A 22,860-nucleotide genomic window follows, 5' to 3' on the forward strand; every position below is an offset into this window, starting at 1 on the left:
TAAAATCAATAATGAGACTATAAAACTATTTAAATCGAATGATAAGGCTTTTAAAGGCATGGGTGACTATAAAAGGACTTTTCCTTTCAACGGAGGGTTTTAAGGTCACGTTTCTCGAGGTAAACATTCAATTATAATCTTTTTTAACCAAAAATGTAAGAAAATTCAACTTAAAATCAATAATGAGACTATAAAACTATTTAAATCGAGTAATAAGGCTTTCGAAGGCATTTGTGACTATAAATGGACTTTTCCTTTCCACGGAGGGTTTTAACCTCACGTTTCTCGAGGTAAACATTCAATTATAATCTTTTTTAACCAAAAATGTAAGAAAATTTAACTTAAAATCAATAATGAGACTATAAAACTATTTAAATCGAATGATAAGGCTTTTAAAGGCATGGGTGACTATAAAAGGACTTTTCCTTTCAACGGTGGGTTTTAAGGTCGCGTTTCTCGAGGTAAACATTCAATTATAATCTTTTTTAATCAAAAATGTAAGAAAATTCAACTTAAAATCAATAATGAGACTATAAAACAATTTAAATCGAGTAATAAGGCTTTCGAAGGCATTGGTGACTATAAATGGACTTTTCCTTTCCACGGAGGGTTTTAACCTCACGTTTCTCGAGGTAAACATTCAATTATAATCTTTGTTAACCAAAAATGTCAGAAAATTCAACTTAAAATCAATAATAAGACTATAAAACTATTTAAATCGAGTAATAAGGCTTTCGAAGAGATCGGTGACTAGAAATATACTTTTCCTTTCAACGGAGGGTTTTAAGCTCACGTTTCTCGAGGTAAACATTCAATTATAATCTTTTTTAACCAAACATGTAAGAAAATTCAACTTAAAATCAATAATGAGACTATAAAACTATTTAAATCGAGTAATAAGGCTTTTGAAGGCATGGGTGACTATAAAAGGACTTTTCCTTTCAACGGAGGGTTTTAAGGTCACGTTTCTCGAGGTAAACATTCAATTATAATCTTTTTTAACCAAAAATGTAAGAAAATTCAACTTAAAATCAATAATGAGACAACAAAACAATTTAAATCGAGTAATAAGGCTTTCGAAGGCATGGGTGACTATAAAAGGACTTTTCCTTTCAACGAAGGGTTTTAACCTCACGTTTCACGAGGTAAACATTCAATTATAATCTTTTTTAACGAAAAATGTAAGAAAATTCAACTTAAAATCAATAATGAGACTATAAAACTATTTAAATCGAGTAATAAGGCTTTCGAAGGCATGGGTGACTATAAAAGGACTTTTCCTTTCAACGGAGGGTTTTAAGGTCACGTTTCTCGAGGTAAACATTCAATTATAATCTTTTTTAACCAAAAATGTAAGAAAATTCAACTTAAAATCAATAATGAGACTATAAAACTATTTAAATCGAGTAATAAGGCTTTCGAAGGCATTTGTGACTATAAATGGACTTTTCCTTTCCACGGAGGGTTTTAACCTCACGTTTCTCGAGGTAAACATTGAATTATAATCTTTTTTAACCAAAAATGTAAGAAAATTTAACTTAAAATCAATAATGAGACTATAAAATTATTTAAATCGAGTAATAAGGCTTTCGAAGGCATGAATGACTATAAAAGGACTTTTCCTTTCAACGGAGGGTTTTAAGGTCACGTTTCTCGAGGTAAACATTCAATTATAATCTTTTTTAACGAAAAATGTAAGAAAATTCAACTTAAAATCAATAATGAGACTATAAAACTATTTAAATCGGGTAATAAGGCTTTCGAAGGCATGGGTGACTATAAAAGGACTTTTCCTTTCAACGAAGGGTTTTAACCTCACGTTTCTCGAGGTAAACATTCAATTATAATCTTTTTTAACGAAAAATGTAAGAAAATTCAACTTAAAATCAATAATGAGACTATAAAACTATTTAAATCGTGTAATAAGGCTTTCGAAGGCATTGGTGACTATAAATGGACTTTTCCTTTCCACGGAGGGTTTTAACCTCACGTTTCTCGAGGTAAACATTTAATTATAATCTTTTTTAACCAAAAATGTAAGAAAATTCAACTTAAAATCAATAATAAGACTATAAAACTATTTAAATCGAGTAACAAGGCTTTCGAAGATTTCGGTGACTAGAAATGGACTTTTCCTTTCAACGGAGGGTTTTAAGCTCACGTTGCTCGAGGTAAACATTCAATTATAATCTTTTTAACCAAACATGTAAGAAAATTCAACTTAAAATCAATAATGAGACTATAAAGCTATTTAAATCGAGTAATAAGGCTTTTGAAGGCATGGGTGACTATAAAAGGACTTTTCCTTTCAACGGAGGGTTTTAAGGTCACGTTTCTCGAGGTAAATATTCAATTATAATCTTTTTTAACCAAACATGTAAGAAAATTCAACTTAAAATCAATAATGAGACTATAAAACTATTTAAATCGAGTAATAAGGCTTTTGAAGGCATGGGTGACTATAAAAGGACTTTTCCTTTCAACGGAGGGTTTTAAGGTCACGTTTCTCGAGGTAAACATTCAATTATAATCTTTTTTAACCAAAAATGTAAGAAAATTCAACTTAAAATCAATAATGAGACTATAAAACTATTTAAATCGAGTAATAAGGCATTCGAAGGCATGGGTGTCTATAAAAGGACTTTTCCTTTCAACGGTGGGTTTTAAGGTCGCGTTTCTCGAGGTAAACATTCAATTATAATCTTTTTTAACCAAAATTGTCAGAAAATTCAACTTAAAATCAATAATAAGACTATAAAACTATTTAAATCGAGTAACAAGGCTTTCGAAGATTTCGGTGACTAGAAATGGACTTTTCCTTTCAACGGAGGGTTTTAAGCTCACGTTGCTCGAGGTAAACATTCAATTATAATCTTTTTTAACCAAACATGTAAGAAAATTCAACTTAAAATCAATAATGAGACTATAAAACTATTTAAATCGAGTAATAAGGCTTTTGAAGGCATGGGTGACTATAAAAGGACTTTTCCTTTCAACGGAGGGTTTTAAGGTCACGTTTCTCGAGGTAAACATTCAATTATAATCTTTTTTAACCAAAAATGTAAGAAAATTCAACTTAAAATCAATAATGAGACTACAAAACTATTTAAATCGAGTAATAAGGCTTTCGAAGGCATGGGTGACTATAAAAGGACTTTTCCTTTCAACAAAGGGTTTTAACCTCACGTTTCACGAGGTAAACATTCAATTATAATCTTTTTTAACGAAAAATGTAAGAAAATTCAACTTAAAATCAATAATGAGACTATAAAACTATTTAAATCGAGTAATAAGGCTTTCGAAGGCATGGGTGACTATAAAAGGACTTTTCCTTTCAACGGAGGGTTTTAAGGTCACGTTTCTCGAGGTAAACATTCAACTATAATCTTTTTTAACCCCAAATGTAAGAAAATTTAACTTAAAATCAATAATGAGACTATAAAACTATTTAAATCGAATGATAAGGCTTTTAAAGGCATGGGTGACTATAAAAGGACTTTTCCTTTCAACGGTGGGTTTTAAGGTCGCGTTTCTCGAGGTAAACATTCAATTATAATCTTTTTTAACCAAAAATGTAAGAAAATTCAACTTAAAATCAATAATGAGACTATAAAACAATTTAAATCGAGTAATAAGGCTTTCGAAGGCATTGGTGACTATAAATGGACTTTTCCTTTCCACGGAGGGTTTTAACCTCACGTTTCTCGAGGTAAACATTCAATTATAATCTTTTTTAACCAAAAATGTCAGAAAATTCAACTTAAAATCAATAATAAGACTATAAAACTATTTAAATCGAGTAATAAGGCTTTCGAAGAGATCGGTGACTAGAAATGGACTTTTCCTTTCAACGGAGGGTTTTAAGCTCACGTTTCTCGAGGTAAACATTCAATTATAATCTTTTTTAACCAAACATGTAAGAAAATTCAACTTAAAATCAATAATGAGACTATAAAACTATTTAAATCGAGTAATAAGGCTTTTGAAGGCATGGGTGACTATAAAAGGACTTTTCCTTTCAACGGAGGGTTTTAAGGTCACGTTTCTCGAGGTAAACATTCAATTATAATCTTTTTTAACCAAAAATGTAAGAAAATTCAACTTAAAATCAATAATGAGACTACAAAACTATTTAAATCGAGTAATAAGGCTTTCGAAGGCATGGGTGACTATAAAAGGACTTTTCCTTTCAACGAAGGGTTTTAACCTCACATTTCACGAGGTAAACATTCAATTATAATCTTTTTTAACGAAAAATGTAAGAAAATTCAACTTAAAATCAATAATGAGACTATAAAACTATTTAAATCGAGTAATAAGGCTTTCGAAGGCATGGGTGACTATAAAAGGACTTTTCCTTTCAACGGAGGGTTTTAAGGTCACGTTTCTCGAGGTAAACATTCAATTATAATCTTTTTTAACTAAAAATGTCAGAAAATTTAACTTAAAATCAATAATGAGAGTATAAAACTATTTAAATCGAATGATAAGGCTTTTAAAGGCATGGGTGACTATAGAAGGACTTTTCCTTTCAACGGAGGGTTTTAAGGTCACGTTTCTCGAGGTAAACATTCAATTATAATCTTTTTTAACCAAAAATGTAAGAAAATTCAACTTAAAATCAATAATGAGACTATAAAACTATTTAAATCGAGTAATAAGGCTTTCGAAGGCATTTGTGACTATAAATGGACTTTTCCTTTCCACGGAGGGTTTTAACCTCACGTTTCTCGAGGTAAACATTGAATTATAATCTTTTTTAACCAAAAATGTAAGAAAATTTAACTTAAAATCAATAATGAGACTATAAAACTATTTAAATCGAATAATAAGGCTTTTAAAGGCATGGGTGACTATAAAAGGACTTTTCCTTTCAACGGTGGGTTTTAAGGTCGCGTTTCTCGAGGTAAACATTCAATTATAATCTTTTTTAATCAAAAATGTAAGAAAATTCAACTTAAAATCAATAATGAGACTATAAAACAATTTAAATCGAGTAATAAGGCTTTCGAAGGCATTGGTGACTATAAATGGACTTTTCCTTTCCACGGAGGGTTTTAACCTCACGTTTCTCGAGGTAAACATTCAATTATAATCTTTTTTAACCAAAAATGTCAGAAAATTCAACTTAAAATCAATAATAAGACTATAAAACTATTTAAATCGAGTAATAAGGCTTTCGAAGAGATCGGTGACTAGAAATAGACTTTTCCTTTCAACGGAGGGTTTTAAGCTCACGTTTCTCGAGGTAAACATTCAATTATAATCTTTTTTAACCAAACATGTAAGAAAATTCAACTTAAAATCAATAATGAGACTATAAAACTATTTAAATCGAGTAATAAGGCTTTTGAAGGCATGGGTGACTATAAAAGGACTTTTCCTTTCAACGGAGGGTTTTAAGGTCACGTTTCTCGAGGTAAACATTCAATTATAATCTTTTTTAACCAAAAATGTAAGAAAATTCAACTTAAAATCAATAATGAGACAACAAAACTATTTAAATCGAGTAATAAGGCTTTCGAAGGCATGGGTGACTATAAAAGGACTTTTCCTTTCAACGAAGGGTTTTAACCTCACGTTTCACGAGGTAAACATTCAATTATAATCTTTTTTAACGAAAAATGTAAGAAAATTCAACTTAAAATCAATAATGAGACTATAAAACTATTTAAATCGAGTAATAAGGCTTTCGAAGGCATGGGTGACTATAAAAGGACTTTTCCTTTCAACGGAGGGTTTTAAGGTCACGTTTCTCGAGGTAAACATTCAATTATAATCTTTTTTAACCAAAAATGTAAGAAAATTCAACTTAAAATCAATAATGAGACTATAAAACTATTTAAATCGAGTAATAAGGCTTTCGAAGGCATTTGTGACTATAAATGGACTTTTCCTTTCCACGGAGGGTTTTAACCTCACGTTTCTCGAGGTAAACATTGAATTATAATCTTTTTTAACCAAAAATGTAAGAAAATTTAACTTAAAATCAATAATGAGACTATAAAATTATTTAAATCGAGTAATAAGGCTTTCGAAGGCATGAATGACTATAAAAGGACTTTTCCTTTCAACGGAGGGTTTTAAGGTCACGTTTCTCGAGGTAAACATTCAATTATAATCTTTTTTAACGAAAAATGTAAGAAAATTCAACTTAAAATCAATAATGAGACTATAAAACTATTTAAATCGGGTAATAAGGCTTTCGAAGGCATGGGTGACTATAAAAGGACTTTTCCTTTCAACGAAGGGTTTTAACCTCACGTTTCTCGAGGTAAACATTCAATTATAATCTTTTTTAACGAAAAATGTAAGAAAATTCAACTTAAAATCAATAATGAGACTATAAAACTATTTAAATCGTGTAATAAGGCTTTCGAAGGCATTGGTGACTATAAATGGACTTTTCCTTTCCACGGAGGGTTTTAACCTCACGTTTCTCGAGGTAAACATTTAATTATAATCTTTTTTAACCAAAAATGTAAGAAAATTCAACTTAAAATCAATAATAAGACTATAAAACTATTTAAATCGAGTAACAAGGCTTTCGAAGATTTCGGTGACTAGAAATGGACTTTTCCTTTCAACGGAGGGTTTTAAGCTCACGTTGCTCGAGGTAAACATTCAATTATAATCTTTTTAACCAAACATGTAAGAAAATTCAACTTAAAATCAATAATGAGACTATAAAGCTATTTAAATCGAGTAATAAGGCTTTTGAAGGCATGGGTGACTATAAAAGGACTTTTCCTTTCAACGGAGGGTTTTAAGGTCACGTTTCTCGAGGTAAACATTCAATTATAATCTTTTTTAACCAAAAATGTAAGAAAATTCAACTTAAAATCAATAATGAGACTACAAAACTATTTAAATCGAGTAATAAGGCTTTCGAAGGCATGGGTGACTATAAAAGGACTTTTCCTTTCAACGAAGGGTTTTAACCTCACGTTTCACGAGGTAAACATTCAATTATAATCTTTTGTAACGAAAAATGTAAGAAAATTCAACTTAAAATCAATAATGAGACTATAAAACTATTTAAATCGAGTAATAAGGCTTTCGAAGGCATAGGTTACTATAAAAGGACTTTTCCTTTCAACGGAGGGTTTTAAGGTCACATTTCTCGAGGTAAACATTCAATTATAATCTTTTTTAACCAAAAATGTAAGAAAATTCAACTTAAAATCAATAATGAGACTATAAAACAATTTAAATCGAGTAATAAGGCTTTCGAAGGCATTGGTGACTATAAATGGACTTTTCCTTTCCACGGAGGGTTTTAACCTCACGTTTCTCGAGGTAAACATTCAATTATAATCTTTTTTAACCAAAAATGTAAGAAAATTCAACTTAAAATCAATAATAAGACTATAAAACTATTTAAATCGAGTAACAAGGCTTTCGAAGATTTCGGTGACTAGAAATGGACTTTTCCTTTCAACGGAGGGTTTTAAGCTCACGTTGCTCGAGGTAAACATTCAATTATAATCTTTTTTAACCAAACATGTAAGAAAATTCAACTTAAAATCAATAATCAGACTATAAAACTATTTAAATCGAGTAATAAGGCTTTCGAAGGCATGGGTGACTATAAAAGGACTTTTCCTTTCAACGGAGGGTTTTAAGGTCACGTTTCTCGAGGTAAACATTCAATTATAATCTTTTTTAACCAATAATGTAAGAAAATTTAACTTAAAATCAATAATGAGACTATAAAACTATTTAAATCGAATGATAAGGCTTTTAAAGGCATGGGTGACTATAAAAGGACTTTTCCTTTCAACGGAGGGTTTTAAGGTCACGTTTCTCGAGGTAAACATTCAATTATAATCTTTTTTAACCAAAAATGTAAGAAAATTCAACTTAAAATCAATAATGAGACTATAAAACTATTTAAATCGAGTAATAAGGCTTTCGAAGGCATTGGTGACTATAAATGGACTTTTCCTTTCCACGGAGGGTTTTAACCTCACGTTTCTCGAGGTAAATATAGAATTATAATCTTTTTTAACCAAAAATGTAAGAAAATTTAACTTAAAATCAATAATGAGATTATAAAATTATTTAAATCGAGTAATAAGGCTTTCGAAGGCATGAATGACTATAAAAGGACTTTTCCTTTCAACGGAGGGTTTTAAGCTCACGTTGCTCGAGGTAAACATTCAATTATAATCTTTTTTAACGAAAAATGTAAGAAAATTCAACTTAAAATCAATAATGAGACTATAAAACTATTTAAATCGAGTAATAAGGCTCTCGAAGGCATGGGTGACTATAAAAGGACTTTTCCTTTCAACGAAGGGTTTTAACCTCACGTTTCACGAGGTAAACATTCAATTATAATCTTTTTTAACGAAAAATGTAAGAAAATTCAACTTAAAATCAATAATGAGACTATAAAACTATTTAAATCGAGTAATAAGTCTTTCGAAGGCATGGGTGACTATAAAAGGACTTTTCCTTTCAACGGAGGGTTTTAAGGTCACGTTTCTCGAGGTAAACATTCAATTATAATCTTTTTTAACCAAAAATGTAAGAAAATTTAACTTAAAATCAATAATGAGACTATAAAACTATTTAAATCGAATGATAAGGCTTTTAAAGGCATGGGTGACTATAAAAGGACTTTTCCTTTCAACAGAGGGTTTTAAGGTCACGTTTCTCGAGGTAAACATTCAATTATAATCTTTTTTAACCAAAAATGTAAGAAAATTCAACTTAAAATCAATAATGAGACTATAAAACTATTTAAATCGAGTAATAAGGCTTTTGAAGGCATGGGTGACTATAAAAGGACTTTTCCTTTCAACGGAGGGTTTTAAGATCACGTTTCTCGAGGTAAACATTCAATTATAATCTTTTTTAACGAAAAATGTGAGAAAATTCAACTTAAAATCAATAATGAGACTATAAAACTATTTAAATCGGGTAATAAGGCCTTCGAAGGCATGGGTGACTATAAAAGGACTTTTCCTTTCAACGAAGGGTTTTAACCTCACGTTTCTCGAGGTAAACATTCAATTATAATCTTTTTTAACGAAAAATGTAAGAAAATTCAACTTAAAATCAATAATGAGACTATAAAACAATTTAAATCGAGTAATAAGGCTTTCGATGGCATTGGTGACTATAAATGGACTTTTCCTTTCCACGGAGGGTTTTAACCTCACGTTTCTCGAGGTAAACATTCAATTATAATCTTTTTTAACCAAAAATGTAAGAAAATTGAGCTTAAAATCAATAATAAGACTATAAAACTATTTAAATCGAGTAACAAGGCTTTCGAAGATTTCGGTGACTAGAAATGGACTTTTCCTTTCAACGGAGGGTTTTAACCTCACGTTTCTCGAGGTAAACATTCAATTATAATCTTTTTTAACCAAACATGTAAGAAAATTCAACTTAAAATCAATAATGAGACTATAAAACTATTTAAATCGAGTAATAAGGCTTTCGAAGGCATGGGTGACTATAAAAGGACTTTTCCTTTCAACGAAGGGTTTTAACCTCACGTTTCACGAGGTAAACATTCAATTATAATCTTTTTTAACAAAAAATGTAAGAAAATTCAACTTAAAATCAATAATGAGACTATAAAACTATTTAAATCGAGTAATAAGGCTTTCGAAGGCATGGGTGACTATAAAAGGACTTTTCCTTTCAACGGAGGGTTTTAAGGTCACGTTTCTCGAGGTAAACATTGAATTATAATCTTTTTTAACCAAAAATGTAAGAAAATTTAACTTAAAATCAATAATGAGACTATAAAACTATTTAAATCGAATGATAAGGCTTTTAAAGGCATGGGTGACTATAAAAAGACTTTTCCTTTCAACGGAGGGTTTTAAGCCCACGTTTCTCGAGGTAAACATTCAATTATAATCTTTTTTAACCAAAAATGTAAGAAAATTCAACTTAAAATCAATAATGAGACTATAAAACTATTTAAATCGAATGATAAGGCTTTTAAAGGCATGGGTGACTATAAAAAGAGTTTTCCTTTCAACGGAGGGTTTTAAGGTCACGTTTCTTGAGGTAAACATTCAATTATAATCTTTTTTAACCAAAAATGTAAGAAAATTCAACTTAAAATCAATAATGAGACTACAAAACTATTTAAATCGAGTAATAAGGCTTTCGAAGGCATGGGTGACTATAAAAGGACTTTTCCTTTCAACGAAGGGTTTTAACCTCACGTTTCACGAGGTAAACATTCAATTATAATCTTTTTTAACCAAAAATGTAAGAAAATTTAACTTAAAATCAATAATGAGACTATAAAACTATTTAAATCGAATGATAAGGCTTTTAAAGGCATGGGTGACTATAAAAGGACTTTTCCTTTCAACAGAGGGTTTTAAGGTCACGTTTCTCGAGGTAAACATTCAATTATAATCTTTTTTAACCAAAAATGTAAGAAAATTCAACTTAAAATCAATAATGAGACTATAAAACTATTTAAATCGAGTAATAAGGCTTTTGAAGGCATGGGTGACTATAAAAGGACTTTTCCTTTCAACGGAGGGTTTTAAGATCACGTTTCTCGAGGTAAACATTCAATTATAATCTTTTTTAACGAAAAATGTGAGAAAATTCAACTTAAAATCAATAATGAGACTATAAAACTATTTAAATCGGGTAATAAGGCCTTCGAAGGCATGGGTGACTATAAAAGGACTTTTCCTTTCAACGAAGGGTTTTAACCTCACGTTTCTCGAGGTAAACATTCAATTATAATCTTTTTTAACGAAAAATGTAAGAAAATTCAACTTAAAATCAATAATGAGACTATAAAACAATTTAAATCGAGTAATAAGGCTTTCGATGGCATTGGTGACTATAAATGGACTTTTCCTTTCCACGGAGGGTTTTAACCTCACGTTTCTCGAGGTAAACATTCAATTATAATCTTTTTTAACCAAAAATGTAAGAAAATTGAGCTTAAAATCAATAATAAGACTATAAAACTATTTAAATCGAGTAACAAGGCTTTCGAAGATTTCGGTGACTAGAAATGGACTTTTCCTTTCAACGGAGGGTTTTAACCTCACGTTTCTCGAGGTAAACATTCAATTATAATCTTTTTTAACCAAACATGTAAGAAAATTCAACTTAAAATCAATAATGAGACTATAAAACTATTTAAATCGAGTAATAAGGCTTTCGAAGGCATGGGTGACTATAAAAGGACTTTTCCTTTCAACGAAGGGTTTTAACCTCACGTTTCACGAGGTAAACATTCAATTATAATCTTTTTTAACGAAAAATGTAAGAAAATTCAACTTAAAATCAATAATGAGACTATAAAACAATTTAAATCGAGTAATAAGGCTTTCGAAGGCATTGGTGACTATAAATGGACTTTTCCTTTCCACGGAGGGTTTTAACCTCACGTTTCTCGAGGTAAACATTCAATTATAATCTTTTTTAACCAAAAATGTAAGAAAATTCAACTTAAAAGCAATAATAACACTATAAAACTATTTAAATCGAGTAACAAGGCTTTCGAAGATTTCGGTGACTATAAATGGACTTTTCCTTTCAACGGAGGGTTTTAACCTCACGTTTCTGGAGGTAAACATTCAATTATAATCTTTTTTAACCAAACATGTAAGAAAATTCAACTTAAAATCAATAATGAGACTATAAAACTATTTAAATCGAGTAATAAGGCTTTCGAAGGCATGGGTGACTATAAAAGGACTTTTCCTTTCAACGAAGGGTTTTAACCTCACGTTTCACGAGGTAAACATTCAATTATAATCTTTTTTAACCAAAAATGTAAGAAAATTCAACTTAAAATCAATAATGAGACTATAAAACTATTTAAATCGAGTAATAAGGCTTTCGAAGGCATCGGTGACTATAAAAGGACTTTTCCTTTCAACGGAGGGTTTTAAGGTCGCGTTTCTCGAGGTAAACATTCAATTATAATCTTTTTTAACCAAAAATGTAAGAAAATTCAACTTAAAATCAATAATGAGACTATAAAACTATTTAAATCGAGTAATAAGGCTTTCGAAGGCATTGGTGACTATAAATGGACTTTTCCTTTCCACGGAGGGTTTTAACCTCACGTTTCTCGAGGTAAACATTCAATTATAATCTTTTTGAACCAAAAATGTAAGAAAATTGAACTTAAAATCAATAATAAGACTATAAAACTATTTAAATCGAGTAACAAGGCTTATGAAGATTTCGGTGACTAGAAATGGACTTTTCCTTTCAACGGAGGGTTTTAAGCTCACGTTGCTCGAGGTAAACATTCAATTATAATCTTTTTTATCCAAAAATGTAAGAAAATTCAACTTAAAATCAATAATGAGACTATAAAACTATTTAAATCGGGTAATAAGGCTTTCGAAGGCATGGGTGACCATAAAAGGACTTTCCCTTTCAACGAAGGGTTTTAACCTCACGTTTCTCGAGGTAAACATTCAATTATAATCTTTTTTAACGAAAAATGTAAGAAAATTCAACTTAAAATCAATAATGAGACTATAAAACAATTTAAATCGAGTAATAAGGCTTTCGAAGGCATTGGTGACTATAAATGGACTTTTCCTTTCCACGGAGGGTTTTAACCTCACGTTTCTCGAGGTCAACATTCAATTATAATATTTTTTAACCAAAAATGTAAGAAAATTCAACTTAAAATCAATAATAAGACTATAAAACTATTTAAATCGAGTAACAAGGCTTTCGAAGATTTCGGTGACTAGAAATGGACTTTTCCTTTCAACGGAGGGTTTTAAGCTCACGTTTCTCGAGGTAAACATTCAATTATAATCTTTTTTAACCAAACATGTAAGAAAATTCAACTTAAAATCAATAATGAGACTATAAAACAATTTAAATCGAGTAATAAGGCTTTCGAAGGCATTGGTGACTATAAATGGACTTTTCCTTTCCACGGAGGGTTTTAACCTCACGTTTCTCGAGGTCAACATTCAATTATAATCTTTTTTAACCAAAAATGTAAGAAAATTCAACTTAAAATCAATAATAAGACTATAAAACTATTTAAATCGAGTAACAAGGCTTTCGAAGATTTCGGTGACTAGAAATGGACTTTTCCTTTCAACGGAGGGTTTTAAGCTCACGTTGCTCGAGGTAAACATTCAATTATAATCTTTTTTAACCAAACATGTAAGAAAATTCAACTTAAAATCAATAATGAGACTATAAAACTATTTAAATCGAGTAATAAGGCTTTTGAAGGCATGGGTGACTATAAAAGGACTTTTCCTTTCAACGGAGGGTTTTAAGGTCACGTTTCTCGAGGTAAACATTCAATTATAATCTTTTTTAACCAAAAATGTAAGAAAATTCAACTTAAAATCAATAATGAGACTACAAAACTATTTAAATCGAGTAATAAGGCTTTCGAAGGCATGGGTGACTATAAAAGGACTTTTCCTTTCAACGAAGGGTTTTAACCTCACGTTTCACGAGGTAAACATTCAATTATAATCTTTTTTAACGAAAAATGTAAGAAAATTCAACTTAAAATCAATAATGAGACTATAAAACTATTTAAATCGAGTAATAAGGCTTTCGAAGGCATGGGTGACTATAAAAAGACTTTTCCTTTCAACGGAGGGTTTTAAGGTCACGTTTCTTGAGGTAAACATTCAATTATAATCTTTTTTAACCAAAAATGTAAGAAAATTCAACTTAAAATCAATAATGAGACTACAAAACTATTTAAATCGAGTAATAAGGCTTTCGAAGGCATGGGTGACTATAAAAGGACTTTTCCTTTCAACGAAGGGTTTTAACCTCACGTTTCACGAGGTAAACATTCAATTATAATCTTTTTTAACCAAAAATGTAAGAAAATTTAACTTAAAATCAATAATGAGACTATAAAACTATTTAAATCGAATGATAAGGCTTTTAAAGGCATGGGTGACTATAAAAGGACTTTTCCTTTCAACAGAGGGTTTTAAGGTCACGTTTCTCGAGGTAAACATTCAATTATAATCTTTTTTAACCAAAAATGTAAGAAAATTTAACTTAAAATCAATAATGAGACTATAAAACTATTTAAATCGAGTAATAAGGCTTTTGAAGGCATGGGTGACTATAAAAGGACTTTTCCTTTCAACGGAGGGTTTTAAGATCACGTTTCTCGAGGTAAACATTCAATTATAATCTTTTTTAACGAAAAATGTGAGAAAATTCAACTTAAAATCAATAATGAGACTATAAAACTATTTAAATCGGGTAATAAGGCCTTCGAAGGCATGGGTGACTATAAAAGGACTTTTCCTTTCAACGAAGGGTTTTAACCTCACGTTTCTCGAGGTAAACATTCAATTATAATCTTTTTTAACGAAAAATGTAAGAAAATTCAACTTAAAATCAATAATGAGACTATAAAACAATTTAAATCGAGTAATAAGGCTTTCGATGGCATTGGTGACTATAAATGGACTTTTCCTTTCCACGGAGGGTTTTAACCTCACGTTTCTCGAGGTAAACATTCAATTATAATCTTTTTTAACCAAAAATGTAAGAAAATTGAGCTTAAAATCAATAATAAGACTATAAAACTATTTAAATCGAGTAACAAGGCTTTCGAAGATTTCGGTGACTAGAAATGGACTTTTCCTTTCAACGGAGGGTTTTAACCTCACGTTTCTCGAGGTAAACATTCAATTATAATCTTTTTTAACCAAACATGTAAGAAAATTCAACTTAAAATCAATAATGAGACTATAAAACTATTTAAATCGAGTAATAAGGCTTTCGAAGGCATGGGTGACTATAAAAGGACTTTTCCTTTCAACGAAGGGTTTTAACCTCACGTTTCACGAGGTAAACATTCAATTATAATCTTTTTTAACGAAAAATGTAAGAAAATTCAACTTAAAATCAATAATGAGACTATAAAACTATTTAAATCGAGTAATAAGGCTTTCGAAGGCATGGGTGACTATAAAAGGACTTTTCCTTTCAACGGAGGGTTTTAAGGTCACGTTTCTCGAGGTAAACATTGAATTATAATCTTTTTTAACCAAAAATGTAAGAAAATTTAACTTAAAATCAATAATGAGACTATAAAACTATTTAAATCGAATGATAAGGCTTTTAAAGGCATGGGTGACTATAAAAAGACTTTTCCTTTCAACGGAGGGTTTTAAGCCCACGTTTCTCGAGGTAAACATTCAATTATAATCTTTTTTAACCAAAAATGTAAGAAAATTCAACTTAAAATCAATAATGAGACTATAAAACTATTTAAATCGAATGATAAGGCTTTTAAAGGCATGGGTGACTATAAAAAGAGTTTTCCTTTCAACGGAGGGTTTTAAGCTCACGTTTCTCGAGGTAAACATTCAATTATAATCTTTTTTAACCAAAAATATAAGAAAATTCAACTTAAAATCAATAATGAGACTATAAAATTATTTAAATCGAGTAATAAGGCTTTCGAAGGCATTGGTGACTATAAATGGACTTTTCCGTTCCACGGAGGGTTTTAACCTCACGTTTCTCGAGATAAACATTGAATTATAATCTTTTTTCACCAAAAATGTAAGAAAATTTAACTTAAAATCAATAATGAGACTATAAAATTATTTAAATCGAGTAATAAGGCTTTCGAAGGCATGAATGACTATAAAAGGACTTTTCCTTTCAACGGAGGGTTTTAAGGTCACGTTTCTCGAGGTAAACATTCAATTATAATCTTTTTTAACCAAAAATGTAAGAAAATTCAACTTAAAATCAATAATGAGACTATAAAACTATTTAAATCGAGTAATAAGGCTTTTGAAGGCATGGGTGACTATAAAAGGACTTTTCCTTTCAACGGATGGTTTTAAGGTCACGTTTCTCGAGGTCAACATTCAATTACAATCTTTTTTAACCAAAAATGTCAGAAAATTCAACTTAAAATCAATAATAAGACTATAAAACTATTTAAATCGGGTAATAAGGCTTTCGAAGGCATGGGTGACTATAAAAAGACTTTTCCTTTCAACGAAGGGTTTTAACCTCATGTTTCTCGAGGTAAACATTCAATTATAATCTTTTTTAACGAAAAATGTAAGAAAATTCAACTTAAAATCAATAATGAGACTATAAAACAATTTAAATCGAGTAATAAGGCTTTCGAAGGCATTGGTGACTATAAATGGACTTTTCCTTTCCACGGAGGGTTTTAACCTCACGTTTCTCGAGGTAAACATTCAATTATAATCTTTTTTAACCAAAAATGTAAGAAAATTCAACTTAAAAGCAATAATAACACTATAAAACTATTTAAATCGAGTAACAAGGCTTTCGAAGATTTCGGTGACTATAAATGGACTTTTCCTTTCAACGGAGGGTTTTAACCTCACGTTTCTGGAGGTAAACATTCAATTATAATCTTTTTTAACCAAACATGTAAGAAAATTCAACTTAAAATCAATAATGAGACTATAAAACTATTTAAATCGAGTAATAAGGCTTTCGAAGGCATGGGTGACTATAAAAGGACTTTTCCTTTCAACGAAGGGTTTTAACCTCACGTTTCACGAGGTAAACATTCAATTATAATCTTTTTTAACCAAAAATGTAAGAAAATTCAACTTAAAATCAATAATGAGACTATAAAACTATTTAAATCGAGTAATAAGGCTTTCGAAGGCATCGGTGACTATAAAAGGACTTTTCCTTTCAACGGAGGGTTTTAAGGTCGCGTTTCTCGAGGTAAACATTCAATTATAATCTTTTTTAACCAAAAATGTAAGAAAATTCAACTTAAAATCAATAATGAGACTATAAAACTATTTAAATCGAGTAATAAGGCTTTCGAAGGCATTGGTGACTATAAATGGACTTTTCCTTTCCACGGAGGGTTTTAACCTCACGTTTCTCGAGGTAAACATTCAATTATAATCTTTTTGAACCAAAAATGTAAGAAAATTGAACTTAAAATCAATAATAAGACTATAAAACTATTTAAATCGAGTAACAAGGCTTATGAAGATTTCGGTGACTAGAAATGGACTTTTCCTTTCAACGGAGGGTTTTAAGCTCACGTTGCTCGAGGTAAACATTCAATTATAATCTTTTTTATCCAAAAATGTAAGAAAATTCAACTTAAAATCAATAATGAGACTATAAAACTATTTAAATCGGGTAATAAGGCTTTCGAAGGCATGGGTGACCATAAAAGGACTTTCCCTTTCAACGAAGGGTTTTAACCTCACGTTTCTCGAGGTAAACATTCAATTATAATCTTTTTTAACGAAAAATGTAAGAAAATTCAACTTAAAATCAATAATGAGACTATAAAACAATTTAAATCGAGTAATAAGGCTTTCGAAGGCATTGGTGACTATAAATGGACTTTTCCTTTCCACGGAGGGTTTTAACCTCACGTTTCTCGAGGTCAACATTCAATTATAATATTTTTTAACCAAAAATGTAAGAAAATTCAACTTAAAATCAATAATAAGACTATAAAACTATTTAAATCGAGTAACAAGGCTTTCGAAGATTTCGGTGACTAGAAATGGACTTTTCCTTTCAACGGAGGGTTTTAAGCTCACGTTTCTCGAGGTAAACATTCAATTATAATCTTTTTTAACCAAACATGTAAGAAAATTCAACTTAAAATCAATAATGAGACTATAAAACAATTTAAATCGAGTAATAAGGCTTTCGAAGGCATTGGTGACTATAAATGGACTTTTCCTTTCCACGGAGGGTTTTAACCTCACGTTTCTCGAGGTCAACATTCAATTATAATCTTTTTTAACCAAAAATGTAAGAAAATTCAACTTAAAATCAATAATAAGACTATAAAACTATTTAAATCGAGTAACAAGGCTTTCGAAGATTTCGGTGACTAGAAATGGACTTTTCCTTTCAACGGAGGGTTTTAAGCTCACGTTGCTCGAGGTAAACATTCAATTATAATCTTTTTTAACCAAACATGTAAGAAAATTCAACTTAAAATCAATAATGAGACTATAAAACTATTTAAATCGAGTAATAAGGCTTTTGAAGGCATGGGTGACTATAAAAGGACTTTTCCTTTCAACGGAGGGTTTTAAGGTCACGTTTCTCGAGGTAAACATTCAATTATAATCTTTTTTAACCAAAAATGTAAGAAAATTCAACTTAAAATCAATAATGAGACTACAAAACTATTTAAATCGAGTAATAAGGCTTTCGAAGGCATGGGTGACTATAAAAGGACTTTTCCTTTCAACGAAGGGTTTTAACCTCACGTTTCACGAGGTAAACATTCAATTATAATCTTTTTTAACGAAAAATGTAAGAAAATTCAACTTAAAATCAATAATGAGACTATAAAACTATTTAAATCGAGTAATAAGGCTTTCGAAGGCATGGGTGACTATAAAAAGACTTTTCCTTTCAACGGAGGGTTTTAAGGTCACGTTTCTTGAGGTAAACATTCAATTATAATCTTTTTTAACCAAAAATGTAAGAAAATTCAACTTAAAATCAATAATGAGACTACAAAACTATTTAAATCGAGTAATAAGGCTTTCGAAGGCATGGGTGACTATAAAAGGACTTTTCCTTTCAACGAAGGGTTTTAACCTCACGTTTCACGAGGTAAACATTCAATTATAATCTTTTTTAACCAAAAATGTAAGAAAATTTAACTTAAAATCAATAATGAGACTATAAAACTATTTAAATCGAATGATAAGGCTTTTAAAGGCATGGGTGACTATAAAAGGACTTTTCCTTTCAACAGAGGGTTTTAAGGTCACGTTTCTCGAGGTAAACATTCAATTATAATCTTTTTTAACCAAAAATGTAAGAAAATTCAACTTAAAATCAATAATGAGACTATAAAACTATTTAAATCGAGTAATAAGGCTTTTGAAGGCATGGGTGACTATAAAAGGACTTTTCCTTTCAACGGAGGGTTTTAAGATCACGTTTCTCGAGGTAAACATTCAATTATAATCTTTTTTAACGAAAAATGTGAGAAAATTCAACTTAAAATCAATAATGAGACTATAAAACTATTTAAATCGGGTAATAAGGCCTTCGAAGGCATGGGTGACTATAAAAGGACTTTTCCTTTCAACGAAGGGTTTTAACCTCACGTTTCTCGAGGTAAACATTCAATTATAATCTTTTTTAACGAAAAATGTAAGAAAATTCAACTTAAAATCAATAATGAGACTATAAAACAATTTAAATCGAGTAATAAGGCTTTCGATGGCATTGGTGACTATAAATGGACTTTTCCTTTCCACGGAGGGTTTTAACCTCACGTTTCTCGAGGTAAACATTCAATTATAATCTTTTTTAACCAAAAATGTAAGAAAATTGAGCTTAAAATCAATAATAAGACTATAAAACTATTTAAATCGAGTAACAAGGCTTTCGAAGATTTCGGTGACTAGAAATGGACTTTTCCTTTCAACGGAGGGTTTTAACCTCACGTTTCTCGAGGTAAACATTCAATTATAATCTTTTTTAACCAAACATGTAAGAAAATTCAACTTAAAATCAATAATGAGACTATAAAACTATTTAAATCGAGTAATAAGGCTTTCGAAGGCATGGGTGACTATAAAAGGACTTTTCCTTTCAACGAAGGGTTTTAACCTCACGTTTCACGAGGTAAACATTCAATTATAATCTTTTTTAACCAAAAATGTAAGAAAATTCAACTTAAAATCAATAATGAGACTATAAAACTATTTAAATCGAGTAATAAGGCTTTCGAAGGCATGGGTGACTATAAAAGGACTTTTCCTTTCAACGGAGGGTTTTAAGGTCACGTTTCTCGAGGTAAACATTGAATTATAATCTTTTTTAACCAAAAATGTAAGAAAATTTAACTTAAAATCAATAATGAGACTATAAAACTATTTAAATCGAATGATAAGGCTTTTAAAGGCATGGGTGACTATAAAAAGACTTTTCCTTTCAACGGAGGGTTTTAAGCCCACGTTTCTCGAGGTAAACATTCAATTATAATCTTTTTTAACCAAAAATGTAAGAAAATTCAACTTAAAATCAATAATGAGACTATAAAACTATTTAAATCGAATGATAAGGCTTTTAAAGGCATGGGTGACTATAAAAAGAGTTTTCCTTTCAACGGAGGGTTTTAAGCTCACGTTTCTCGAGGTAAACATTCAATTATAATCTTTTTTAACCAAAAATGTAAGAAAATTCAACTTAAAATCAATAATGAGACTATAAAATTATTTAAATCGAGTAATAAGGCTTTCGAAGGCATTGGTGACTATAAATGGACTTTTCCGTTCCACGGAGGGTTTTAACCTCACGTTTCTCGAGATAAACATTGAATTATAATCTTTTTTCACCAAAAATGTAAGAAAATTTAACTTAAAATCAATAATGAGACTATAAAATTATTTAAATCGAGTAATAAGGCTTTCGAAGGCATGAATGACTATAAAAGGACTTTTCCTTTCAACGGAGGGTTTTAAGGTCACGTTTCTCGAGGTAAACATTCAATTATAATCTTTTTTAACCAAAAATGTAAGAAAATTCAACTTAAAATCAATAATGAGACTATAAAACTATTTAAATCGAGTAATAAGGCTTTTGAAGGCATGGGTGACTATAAAAGGACTTTTCCTTTCAACGGATGGTTTTAAGGTCACGTTTCTCGAGGTCAACATTCAATTACAATCTTTTTTAACCAAAAATGTCAGAAAATTCAACTTAAAATCAATAATAAGACTATAAAACTATTTAAATCGGGTAATAAGGCTTTCGAAGGCATGGGTGACTATAAAAAGACTTTTCCTTTCAACGAAGGGTTTTAACCTCATGTTTCTCGAGGTAAACATTCAATTATAATCTTTTTTAACGAAAAATGTAAGAAAATTCAACTTAAAATCAATAATGAGACTATAAAACAATTTAAATCGAGTAATAAGGCTTTCGAAGGCATTGGTGACTATAAATGGACTTTTCCTTTCCACGGAGGGTTTTAACCTCACGTTTCTCGAGGTAAACATTCAATTATAATCTTTTTTAACCAAAAATGTAAGAAAATTCAACTTAAAAGCAATAATAACACTATAAAACTATTTAAATCGAGTAACAAGGCTTTCGAAGATTTCGGTGACTATAAATGGACTTTTCCTTTCAACGGAGGGTTTTAACCTCACGTTTCTGGAGGTAAACATTCAATTATAATCTTTTTTAACCAAACATGTAAGAAAATTCAACTTAAAATCAATAATGAGACTATAAAACTATTTAAATCGAGTAATAAGGCTTTCGAAGGCATGGGTGACTATAAAAGGACTTTTCCTTTCAACGAAGGGTTTTAACCTCACGTTTCACGAGGTAAACATTCAATTATAATCTTTTTTAACCAAAAATGTAAGAAAATTCAACTTAAAATCAATAATGAGACTATAAAACTATTTAAATCGAGTAATAAGGCTTTCGAAGGCATCGGTGACTATAAAAGGACTTTTCCTTTCAACGGAGGGTTTTAAGGTCGCGTTTCTCGAGGTAAACATTCAATTATAATCTTTTTTAACCAAAAATGTAAGAAAATTCAACTTAAAATCAATAATGAGACTATAAAACTATTTAAATCGAGTAATAAGGCTTTCGAAGGCATTGGTGACTATAAATGGACTTTTCCTTTCCACGGAGGGTTTTAACCTCACGTTTCTCGAGGTAAACATTCAATTATAATCTTTTTGAACCAAAAATGTAAGAAAATTGAACTTAAAATCAATAATAAGACTATAAAACTATTTAAATCGAGTAACAAGGCTTATGAAGATTTCGGTGACTAGAAATGGACTTTTCCTTTCAACGGAGGGTTTTAAGCTCACGTTGCTCGAGGTAAACATTCAATTATAATCTTTTTTATCCAAAAATGTAAGAAAATTCAACTTAAAATCAATAATGAGACTATAAAACTATTTAAATCGGGTAATAAGGCTTTCGAAGGCATGGGTGACCATAAAAGGACTTTCCCTTTCAACGAAGGGTTTTAACCTCACGTTTCTCGAGGTAAACATTCAATTATAATCTTTTTTAACGAAAAATGTAAGAAAATTCAACTTAAAATCAATAATGAGACTATAAAACAATTTAAATCGAGTAATAAGGCTTTCGAAGGCATTGGTGACTATAAATGGACTTTTCCTTTCCACGGAGGGTTTTAACCTCACGTTTCTCGAGGTCAACATTCAATTATAATATTTTTTAACCAAAAATGTAAGAAAATTCAACTTAAAATCAATAATAAGACTATAAAACTATTTAAATCGAGTAACAAGGCTTTCGAAGATTTCGGTGACTAGAAATGGACTTTTCCTTTCAACGGAGGGTTTTAAGCTCACGTTTCTCGAGGTAAACATTCAATTATAATCTTTTTTAACCAAACATGTAAGAAAATTCAACTTAAAATCAATAATGAGACTATAAAACAATTTAAATCGAGTAATAAGGCTTTCGAAGGCATTGGTGACTATAAATGGACTTTTCCTTTCCACGGAGGGTTTTAACCTCACGTTTCTCGAGGTCAACATTCAATTATAATCTTTTTTAACCAAAAATGTAAGAAAATTCAACTTAAAATCAATAATAAGACTATAAAACTATTTAAATCGAGTAACAAGGCTTTCGAAGATTTCGGTGACTAGAAATGGACTTTTCCTTTCAACGGAGGGTTTTAAGCTCACGTTGCTCGAGGTAAACATTCAATTATAATCTTTTTTAACCAAACATGTAAGAAAATTCAACTTAAAATCAATAATGAGACTATAAAACTATTTAAATCGAGTAATAAGGCTTTCGAAGGCATGGGTGACTATAAAAGGACTTTTCCTTTCAACGAAGGGTTTTAACCTCACGTTTCACGAG

This window comes from Theobroma cacao, chromosome 1 (genome assembly GCF_053813885.1).
Source record: "Theobroma cacao isolate CCN51 chromosome 1, ASM5381388v1, whole genome shotgun sequence".
NCBI classification, from domain to species: domain Eukaryota; kingdom Viridiplantae; phylum Streptophyta; class Magnoliopsida; order Malvales; family Malvaceae; genus Theobroma; species Theobroma cacao.